General features: G+C 50.8%; 8 non-coding genes and 1 pseudogene across 8 annotated transcripts in view; all 9 read right to left on the bottom strand.

The window, feature by feature from the left end:
• The window catches only part of LOC142117127 (5S ribosomal RNA), a 119-nt gene extending 81 nt beyond the window's left edge, over nt 1-38 (bottom strand). The window contains exon 1 of the ribosomal RNA XR_012682716.1: nt 1-38. This exon is cut by the window's left edge and continues 81 nt beyond it. This is a non-coding gene — a ribosomal RNA (5S ribosomal RNA).
• Nucleotides 39-726: 688 nt separating this feature from the next.
• On the bottom strand, nt 727-845 carry LOC142117128 (5S ribosomal RNA). Its single transcript, XR_012682717.1, has one exon. It is a non-coding gene; the product is annotated as a 5S ribosomal RNA (ribosomal RNA).
• A 694-nt stretch (nt 846-1539) lies between these two features.
• On the bottom strand, nt 1540-1658 carry LOC142117129 (5S ribosomal RNA). The gene has a single exon (XR_012682718.1). It is a non-coding gene; the product is annotated as a 5S ribosomal RNA (ribosomal RNA).
• A 690-nt stretch (nt 1659-2348) lies between these two features.
• On the bottom strand, nt 2349-2467 carry LOC142117160 (5S ribosomal RNA). Its single transcript, XR_012682746.1, has one exon. It is a non-coding gene; the product is annotated as a 5S ribosomal RNA (ribosomal RNA).
• A 688-nt stretch (nt 2468-3155) lies between these two features.
• LOC142117130 (5S ribosomal RNA) lies at nt 3156-3274 on the bottom strand. The gene has a single exon (XR_012682719.1). It is a non-coding gene; the product is annotated as a 5S ribosomal RNA (ribosomal RNA).
• A 690-nt stretch (nt 3275-3964) lies between these two features.
• LOC142117024 (5S ribosomal RNA) lies at nt 3965-4083 on the bottom strand. Its single transcript, XR_012682622.1, has one exon. It is a non-coding gene; the product is annotated as a 5S ribosomal RNA (ribosomal RNA).
• Nucleotides 4084-4772: 689 nt separating this feature from the next.
• On the bottom strand, nt 4773-4891 carry LOC142117118 (5S ribosomal RNA). Its single transcript, XR_012682709.1, has one exon. It is a non-coding gene; the product is annotated as a 5S ribosomal RNA (ribosomal RNA).
• Nucleotides 4892-5579: 688 nt separating this feature from the next.
• On the bottom strand, nt 5580-5698 carry LOC142117131 (5S ribosomal RNA). The gene has a single exon (XR_012682720.1). It is a non-coding gene; the product is annotated as a 5S ribosomal RNA (ribosomal RNA).
• Nucleotides 5699-6388: 690 nt separating this feature from the next.
• LOC142117122 (5S ribosomal RNA) lies at nt 6389-6507 on the bottom strand (annotated as a pseudogene).
• Nucleotides 6508-10000: the final 3493 nt, after the last annotated feature.

A 10000-nucleotide genomic window follows, 5' to 3' on the forward strand; every position in this document is an offset into this window, starting at 1 on the left:
ACGAGATCGGGCGTGTTCAGGGTGGTGTGGCCGTAGGCAGAGACAAGGCTCTCAGTTGGTCCTTTTCTACTCGTCACAAGCAGCAGCAGCAGCAGTGGTAGGCTTGATCCTCCTCCCCAGGCCAGCTGCTCCTTACTTTCTAATCATCCACACACTTTGCTTCGGCTGCATGACAGCACCAGGACAAGGCAGTCTCTCGCTCTCTCTCTCCTAGCCTGCTCTTGCTTCTTTAACCTTTGCAGTCACTTTTTCTTTCATGCACCCCCAGACAGCAGCAGACTTTGTCAATCTGCCTTATAACCCTTCCTTGACATTTCTTGCATTTTTTTTAAACATTTTCCTATCTTTTTTGGGGGGTTATCCTCAAGATCCTCACTTTTTCTGCTTAGTGGCTACAAATGGTGGCTGTCTTCTTCTGACCTGCTATAAGTCTGAGATTTCCCTCCTCTTGACTTTTCAAAGACTGGCCCATGGGGTGCAGGATATGGCTGGGGAAGGTCCCTGTGATTTCCACTTGTTTGGACTCCTGGTGTGCTAAGCTGAAGGGAGCATGTTCCTGGTGGATGTGGCAGCTTTTAAGTGTAGGTAAAGTGTGAGTGTAGTTTTTGAAAGAGCTAGATGTGCAGGAATAAATGAATGAAGTGTGCAATTGTAAAAGGGAGAAGCCGAAGACAAGAGTGACCCCTGCTGGTTTGAAAGTGAAAAAGTGATTTCAGCAGCAGCAAAAGCCTACAGCACCTGGTATTCCCAGGCGGTCTCCCATCCAAGTACTAACCAGGCCTGACCCTGCTTAGCTTCCGAGATCAGACGAGATCGGGCGTGTTCAGGGTGGTGTGGCCGTAGGCAGAGACAAGGCTCTCAGTTGGTCCTTTTCTACTCGTCACAAGCAGCAGCAGCAGCAGCAGCAGTGGTAGGCTTGATCCTCCTCCCCAGGCCAGCTGCTCCTTACTTTCTAATCATCCACACACTTTGCTTCGGCTGCATGACAGCACCAGGACAAGGCAGTCTCTCGCTCTCTCTCTCCTAGCCTGCTCTTGCTTCTTTAACCTTTGCAGTCACTTTTTCTTTCATGCACCCCCAGACAGCAGCAGACTTTGTCAATCTGCCTTATAACCCTTCCTTGACATTTCTTGCATTTTTTTTAAACATTTTCCTATCTTTTTTGGGGGGTTATCCTCAAGATCCTCACTTTTTCTGCTTAGTGGCTACAAATGGTGGCTGTCTTCTTCTGACCTGCTATAAGTCTGAGATTTCCCTCCTCTTGACTTTTCAAAGACTGGCCCATGGGGTGCAGGATATGGCTGGGGAAGGTCCCTGTGATTTCCACTTGTTTGGACTCCTGGTGTGCTAAGCTGAAGGGAGCATGTTCCTGGTGGATGTGGCAGATTTTAAGTGTAGGTAAAGTGTGAGTGTAGTTTTTGAAAGAGCTAGATGTGCAGGAATAAATGAATGAAGTGTGCAATTGTAAAAGGGAGAAGCCGAAGACAAGAGTGACCCCTGCTGGTTTGAAAGTGAAAAAGTGATTTCAGCAGCAGCAAAAGCCTACAGCACCTGGTATTCCCAGGCGGTCTCCCATCCAAGTACTAACCAGGCCTGACCCTGCTTAGCTTCCGAGATCAGACGAGATCGGGCGTGTTCAGGGTGGTGTGGCCGTAGGCAGAGACAAGGCTCTCAGTTGGTCCTTTTCTACTCGTCACAAGCAGCAGCAGCAGCAGTGGTAGGCTTGATCCTCCTCCCCAGGCCAGCTGCTCCTTACTTTCTAATCATCCACACACTTTGCTTCGGCTGCATGACAGCACCAGGACAAGGCAGTCTCTCGCTCTCTCTCTCTCCTAGCCTGCTCTTGCTTCTTTAACCTTTGCAGTCACTTTTTCTTTCATGCACCCCCAGACAGCAGCAGACTTTGTCAATCTGCCTTATAACCCTTCCTTGACATTTCTTGCATTTTTTTAAAACATTTTCCTATCTTTTTTGGGGGGTTATCCTCAAGATCCTCACTTTTTCTGCTTAGTGGCTACAAATGGTGGCTGTCTTCTTCTGACCTGCTATAAGTCTGAGATTTCCCTCCTCTTGACTTTTCAAAGACTGGCCCATGGGGTGCAGGATATGGCTGGGGAAGGTCCCTGTGATTTCCACTTGTTTGGACTCCTGGTGTGCTAAGCTGAAGGGAGCATGTTCCTGGTGGATGTGGCAGCTTTTAAGTGTAGGTAAAGTGTGAGTGTAGTTTTTGAAAGAGCTAGATGTGCAGGAATAAATGAATGAAGTGTGCAATTGTAAAAGGGAGAAGCCGAAGACAAGAGTGACCCCTGCTGGTTTGAAAGTGAAAAAGTGATTTCAGCAGCAGCAAAAGCCTACAGCACCTGGTATTCCCAGGCGGTCTCCCATCCAAGTACTAACCAGGCCTGACCCTGCTTAGCTTCCGAGATCAGACGAGATCGGGTGTGTTCAGGGTGGTGTGGCTGTAGGCGGAGACAAGCCTCTCAGTTGGTCCTTTTCTACTCGTCACAAGCAGCAGCAGCAGCAGTGGTAGGCTTGATCCTCCTCCCCAGGCCAGCTGCTCCTTACTTTCTAATCATCCACACACTTTGCTTCGGCTGCATGACAGCACCAGGACAAGGCAGTCTCTCGCTCTCTCTCTCCTAGCCTGCTCTTGCTTCTTTAACCTTTGCAGTCACTTTTTCTTTCATGCACCCCCAGACAGCAGCAGACTTTGTCAATCTGCCTTATAACCCTTCCTTGACATTTCTTGCATTTTTTTTAAACATTTTCCTATCTTTTTTGGGGGGTTATCCTCAAGATCCTCACTTTTTCTGCTTAGTGGCTACAAATGGTGGCTGTCTTCTTCTGACCTGCTATAAGTCTGAGATTTCCCTCCTCTTGACTTTTCAAAGACTGGCCCATGGGGTGCAGGATATGGCTGGGGAAGGTCCCTGTGATTTCCACTTGTTTGGACTCCTGGTGTGCTAAGCTGAAGGGAGCATGTTCCTGGTGGATGTGGCAGATTTTAAGTGTAGGTAAAGTGTGAGTGTAGTTTTTGAAAGAGCTAGATGTGCAGGAATAAATGAATGAAGTGTGCAATTGTAAAAGGGAGAAGCCGAAGACAAGAGTGACCCCTGCTGGTTTGAAAGTGAAAAAGTGATTTCAGCAGCAGCAAAAGCCTACAGCACCTGGTATTCCCAGGCGGTCTCCCATCCAAGTACTAACCAGGCCTGACCCTGCTTAGCTTCCGAGATCAGACGAGATCGGGCGTGTTCAGGGTGGTGTGGCCGTAGGCAGAGACAAGGCTCTCAGTTGGTCCTTTTCTACTCGTCACAAGCAGCAGCAGCAGCAGTGGTAGGCTTGATCCTCCTCCCCAGGCCAGCTGCTCCTTACTTTCTAATCATCCACACACTTTGCTTCGGCTGCATGACAGCACCAGGACAAGGCAGTCTCTCGCTCTCTCTCTCTCCTAGCCTGCTCTTGCTTCTTTAACCTTTGCAGTCACTTTTTCTTTCATGCACCCCCAGACAGCAGCAGACTTTGTCAATCTGCCTTATAACCCTTCCTTGACATTTCTTGCATTTTTTTAAAACATTTTCCTATCTTTTTTGGGGGGTTATCCTCAAGATCCTCACTTTTTCTGCTTAGTGGCTACAAATGGTGGCTGTCTTCTTCTGACCTGCTATAAGTCTGAGATTTCCCTCCTCTTGACTTTTCAAAGACTGGCCCATGGGGTGCAGGATATGGCTGGGGAAGGTCCCTGTGATTTCCACTTGTTTGGACTCCTGGTGTGCTAAGCTGAAGGGAGCATGTTCCTGGTGGATGTGGCAGCTTTTAAGTGTAGGTAAAGTGTGAGTGTAGTTTTTGAAAGAGCTAGATGTGCAGGAATAAATGAATGAAGTGTGCAATTGTAAAAGGGAGAAGCCGAAGACAAGAGTGACCCCTGCTGGTTTGAAAGTGAAAAAGTGATTTCAGCAGCAGCAAAAGCCTACAGCACCTGGTATTCCCAGGCGGTCTCCCATCCAAGTACTAACCAGGCCTGACCCTGCTTAGCTTCCGAGATCAGACGAGATCGGGTGTGTTCAGGGTGGTGTGGCTGTAGGCGGAGACAAGCCTCTCAGTTGGTCCTTTTCTACTCGTCACAAGCAGCAGCAGCAGCAGTGGTAGGCTTGATCCTCCTCCCCAGGCCAGCTGCTCCTTACTTTCTAATCATCCACACACTTTGCTTCGGCTGCATGACAGCACCAGGACAAGGCAGTCTCTCGCTCTCTCTCTCCTAGCCTGCTCTTGCTTCTTTAACCTTTGCAGTCACTTTTTCTTTCATGCACCCCCAGACAGCAGCAGACTTTGTCAATCTGCCTTATAACCCTTCCTTGACATTTCTTGCATTTTTTTTAAACATTTTCCTATCTTTTTTGGGGGGTTATCCTCAAGATCCTCACTTTTTCTGCTTAGTGGCTACAAATGGTGGCTGTCTTCTTCTGACCTGCTATAAGTCTGAGATTTCCCTCCTCTTGACTTTTCAAAGACTGGCCCATGGGGTGCAGGATATGGCTGGGGAAGGTCCCTGTGATTTCCACTTGTTTGGACTCCTGGTGTGCTAAGCTGAAGGGAGCATGTTCCTGGTGGATGTGGCAGCTTTTAAGTGTAGGTAAAGTGTGAGTGTAGTTTTTGAAAGAGCTAGATGTGCAGGAATAAATGAATGAAGTGTGCAATTGTAAAAGGGAGAAGCCGAAGACAAGAGTGACCCCTGCTGGTTTTGAAAGTGAAAAAGTGATTTCAGCAGCAGCAAAAGCCTACAGCACCTGGTATTCCCAGGCGGTCTCCCATCCAAGTACTAACCAGGCCTGACCCTGCTTAGCTTCTGAGATCAGACGAGATCGGGCGTGTTCAGGGTGGTGTGGCCGTAGGTGGAGACAAGCCTCTCAGTTGGTCCTTTTCTACTCGTCACAAGCAGCAGCAGCAGCAGTGGTAGGCTTGATCCTCCTCCCCAGGCCAGCTGCTCCTTACTTTCTAATCATCCACACACTTTGCTTCGGCTGCATGACAGCACCAGGACAAGGCAGTCTCTCGCTCTCTCTCTCCTAGCCTGCTCTTGCTTCTTTAACCTTTGCAGTCACTTTTTCTTTCATGCACCCCCAGACAGCAGCAGACTTTGTCAATCTGCCTTATAACCCTTCCTTGACATTTCTTGCATTTTTTTTAAACATTTTCCTATCTTTTTTGGGGGGTTATCCTCAAGATCCTCACTTTTTCTGCTTAGTGGCTACAAATGGTGGCTGTCTTCTTCTGACCTGCTATAAGTCTGAGATTTCCCTCCTCTTGACTTTTCAAAGACTGGCCCATGGGGTGCAGGATATGGCTGGGGAAGGTCCCTGTGATTTCCACTTGTTTGGACTCCTGGTGTGCTAAGCTGAAGGGAGCATGTTCCTGGTGGATGTGGCAGCTTTTAAGTGTAGGTAAAGTGTGAGTGTAGTTTTTGAAAGAGCTAGATGTGCAGGAATAAATGAATGAAGTGTGCAATTGTAAAAGGGAGAAGCCGAAGACAAGAGTGACCCCTGCTGGTTTGAAAGTGAAAAAGTGATTTCAGCAGCAGCAAAAGCCTACAGCACCTGGTATTCCCAGGCGGTCTCCCATCCAAGTACTAACCAGGCCTGACCCTGCTTAGCTTCCGAGATCAGACGAGATCGGGCGTGTTCAGGGTGGTGTGGCCGTAGGCAGAGACAAGGCTCTCAGTTGGTCCTTTTCTACTCGTCACAAGCAGCAGCAGCAGCAGTGGTAGGCTTGATCCTCCTCCCCAGGCCAGCTGCTCCTTACTTTCTAATCATCCACACACTTTGCTTCGGCTGCATGACAGCACCAGGACAAGGCAGTCTCTCGCTCTCTCTCTCCTAGCCTGCTCTTGCTTCTTTAACCTTTGCAGTCACTTTTTCTTTCATGCACCCCCAGACAGCAGCAGACTTTGTCAATCTGCCTTATAACCCTTCCTTGACATTTCTTGCATTTTTTTTAAACATTTTCCTATCTTTTTTGGGGGGTTATCCTCAAGATCCTCACTTTTTCTGCTTAGTGGCTACAAATGGTGGCTGTCTTCTTCTGACCTGCTATAAGTCTGAGATTTCCCTCCTCTTGACTTTTCAAAGACTGGCCCATGGGGTGCAGGATATGGCTGGGGAAGGTCCCTGTGATTTCCACTTGTTTGGACTCCTGGTGTGCTAAGCTGAAGGGAGCATGTTCCTGGTGGATGTGGCAGCTTTTAAGTGTAGGTAAAGTGTGAGTGTAGTTTTTGAAAGAGCTAGATGTGCAGGAATAAATGAATGAAGTGTGCAATTGTAAAAGGGAGAAGCCGAAGACAAGAGTGACCCCTGCTGGTTTGAAAGTGAAAAAAAGTGATTTCAGCAGCAGCAAAAGCCTACAGCACCTGGTATTCCCAGGCGGTCTCCCATCCAAGTACTAACCAGCCTGACCCTGCTTAGCTTCCGAGATCAGACAAGATCGGGGCGTGTTCAGGGTGGTGTGCCCGTAGGCAGAGACAAGGCTCTCAGTTGGTCCCTTTTCTACTCGTCACAAGCAGCAGCAGCAGCAGTGGTAGGCTTGATCCTCCTCCCCAGGCCAGCTGCTCCTTACTTTCTAATCATCCACACACTTTGCTTCGGCTGCATGACAGCACCAGGACAAGGCAGTCTCTCGCTCTCTCTCCTCCTAGCCTGCTTCTTGCTTCTTTAACCTTTGCAGTCACTTTTTCTTTCATGCACCCCCAGACAGCAGCAGACTTTGTCAATCTGCCTTATAACCCTTCCTTGACATTTCTTGCATTTTTTTTAAACATTTTCCTATCTTTTTTGGGGGGGTTATCCTCAAGATCCTCACTTTTTCTGCTTAGTGGCTACAAATGGTGGCTGTCTTCTTCTGACCTGCTATAAGTCTGAGATTTCCCTCCTCTTGACTTTTCAAAGACTGGCCCATGGGGTGCAGGATATGGCTGGGGAAGGTCCCTGTGATTTCCACTTGTTTGGACTCCTGGTGTGCTAAGCTGAAGGGAGGATGTTCCTGGTGGATGTGGCAGCTTTTAAGTGTAGGTAAAGTGTGAGTGTAGTTTTTGAAAGAGCTAGATGTGCAGGAATAAATGAATGAAGGTGTGCAATTGTAAAAGGGAGAAGCCGAAGACAAGAGTGACCCCTGCTGGTTTGAAAGTGAAAAAGTGATTTCAGCAGCAGCAAAAGCCTACAGCACCTGGTATTCCCAGGCGGTCTCCCATCCAGGGGCCGGACAGGCCATCTGGCACTTCTGGCAAATGCCAGAAGGGGCCGATGGCTGGATGGGCCGGACCGACTCCTCCCGTCTTCTTGGTGGCTGGTTCCTCCCCAGGAACCAGCCACCTCTGCTGCGCAGCTCCTCAGGTCCCTCCCCCGTTATGCTGTGCTCTGGTGCACTGTTACACTGGTGAGTTTCCTGTTTTTTTTTTACTGAAGAGGAAGGGGGGGGAGGTGCCGCAATTTTCCGGGGGGGGGTGGGTTCAGGGGTGCCGCGATTTTCGGGGGGGTCACGATTTTCGGGGGGTCTCGGGGGTGCCGCGATTTTTGAGGGGGGGGTCGCAGGGGTGCCGCGATTTTCGGGGGGGGGGGTCGCAGGGGTGCCGCGATTTTCGGGGGGTCGCGGGGGTGCTGTGATTTTCGGGGGGGTCGCGTGGGTGCCCTCATTCTCGTGCGGGGGGGGGGGGGGGTCAAGAGTGTGGAAGAGCCATGAGGTGCTGGGAAAGGGGGTGAGATAGCCAGGGGGTGCTGGGAGAGGGGGTGAGAGCCAGGGGGTGCTGGGAGAGGGGGTGAGAGCCATGTGGTGCTGGGAGAGGGGGTGAGATAGCCAGGGGGTGCTGGGAGAGGGGGTGAGAGCCATGTGGTGCTGGGAAAGGGGGTGAAAGCCAGGGGGTGCTGGGAGAGGGGGTGAGAGCCAGGGGGTGAGAACCAGGGGGTGCTGGGAGAGGGGGTGAGAGCCAGGGGGTGCTGGGAGAGGGGGTGAGAGCCAGGGGGTGCTGGGAGAGGGGGTGAGAGCCATGTGGTGCTGGGAGAGGGGGTGAGATAGCCAGGGGGTGCTGGGAGAGGGGGTGAGAGCCATGTGGTGCTGGGAGAGGGGGTGAGATAGCCAGGGGGTGCTGGGAGAGGCGGTGAGAGCCATGTGGTGCTGGGAAAGGGGTTGAGAGCCAGGGGGTGCTGGGAGAGGGGGTGAGAGCCAGGGGGTGCTGGGAGAGGGGGTGAGAGCCAGGGGGTGCTGGGAAAGGGGGTGAGAGCCATGTGGTGCTGGGAGAGGGGGTGAGAGCCAGGGGTGCTGGGAGAGGGGGTGAGATAGCCAGGGGGTGCTGGGAGAGGGGGTGAGAGCCATGGGGTGCTGGGAGAGGGGGTGAGAGCCATGGGGTGCTGGGAGAGGGGGTGAGAGCCATGGGGTGCTGGGAAAGGGGGTGAGATAGCCATGGGGTGCTGGGAAAGGGGGTGAGATAGCCAGGGGGTGCTGGGAGAGGGGGTGAGAGCCAGGGGGTGCTGGGAGAGGGGGTGAGAGAGCCAGGGGGTTCTGGGAGAGGGGGTGAGAGAGCCAGGGGGTTCTGGGAGAGGGGGTGAGAGAGCCAAAGGGGAAGGGGGTGCTGGGAGAGGGGGGTGTGAGAGCCAAAGGGGAAGGGGGGTACTGGGAGAGGGGGTGAGAGAGCCAAAGGGGAAGGGGGTGCTGGGAGAGGGGGTGAGAGAGCCAAAGGGGAAGGGGGTTCTGGGAGAGGGGGTGAGAGAGCCAAAGGGGAAGGGGGCACTGGGAGAGGGGGTGAGAGAGCCAAAGGGGAAGGGGGCGCTGGGAGAGGGGGTGAGAGAGCCAAAGGGGAAGGGGGCGCTGGGAGAGGGGGTGAGAGAGCCAAAGGGGAAGGGGGTGGTGGGAGAGGGGTGAGAGAGCCAGGGGGAAGGGGGCAGTGGGAGAGGTGGTGAGACAGCCAGGGTGGTAGGGGGTGCAGGAAGAGGAGTGAGAGAGCCGGGGGGTAGAGGGTGCAGGAAGACGTGTGAGAGAGCCAGGGGAGTAGGTGGTGCAGAAAGATGTGTGAGAGCCAGCGGAGAAAGGAGAGAGGGACAAAAGAGAAGATGGTGCAGGGGCATAGGTAAAAGAAAGTGTAAAGGGAGAGACATCTTAAGAATTCGAAAGTCAGGGATGCAGCTATCATAAAACACAAGTAGTAATGAAGAATGAAAATGCACAGAGGGAACAAGTGTTAAAAAAAAAAATCAAGCCTTCATACTCCATTCACTTATATTTTCTATACCCCCACTCCTAAATTTCTGCTTCGACCACTGCCCTCTGTTCCTGCTCCCGACTGCCTGTGTGAGCTGACAGCTGCTGATCCCTCCTCGCCCAGCGCCCAGTAGGAGAACAGAAAACAGGATGCCATAATCAGGTAAGTTCATATATTTTCTCATGTGCAATGTGTTTTTAATCATCCTTTCTTGAACTGGGGACACTACAGCGTATCCAATAATGTTTAACACTATGTATTGCTCATTATTGCGCTGTAATGTTTTTTGCATATTTATCTGTACAGAGATTTTTAATTAAGAGAAAAAAACATTGCTTGTCATAAATTTTATCTGTAATTGTGTCAATATATCTATTTTTGTTTGCATTGTAAATGATGTATTAAGCTGCTCTTGGGACTCACACTCAGTATCTGATATGCTGTACCAATTTTTATTTGTGAATGAGTTTTTGTCTGGGCTTTACTAATGATTTGGGGGCACTACTATGGCATAATGTTATTTGGGGTCACTATTGTGGCATAATATGATTTGGAGGCACTGTTGTGACATAATATGATTTGTGGGCACTACTGTATGGTATATGTTTTGGGGGCACTACTATGCCATAATATGATTTGTGGGCACTTCTGCATGACCAAATATGAATTGAGGGTAATACTATGTGGCATAATATGACCTTGGGGCACTACGATGTGGCATAATATGAACTGGGAACACTACGGTGTGGCATCATATGAATT

Source organism: Mixophyes fleayi, unplaced genomic scaffold, assembly GCF_038048845.1.
Source record: "Mixophyes fleayi isolate aMixFle1 unplaced genomic scaffold, aMixFle1.hap1 Scaffold_169, whole genome shotgun sequence".
Lineage (NCBI taxonomy): Eukaryota > Metazoa > Chordata > Amphibia > Anura > Limnodynastidae > Mixophyes > Mixophyes fleayi.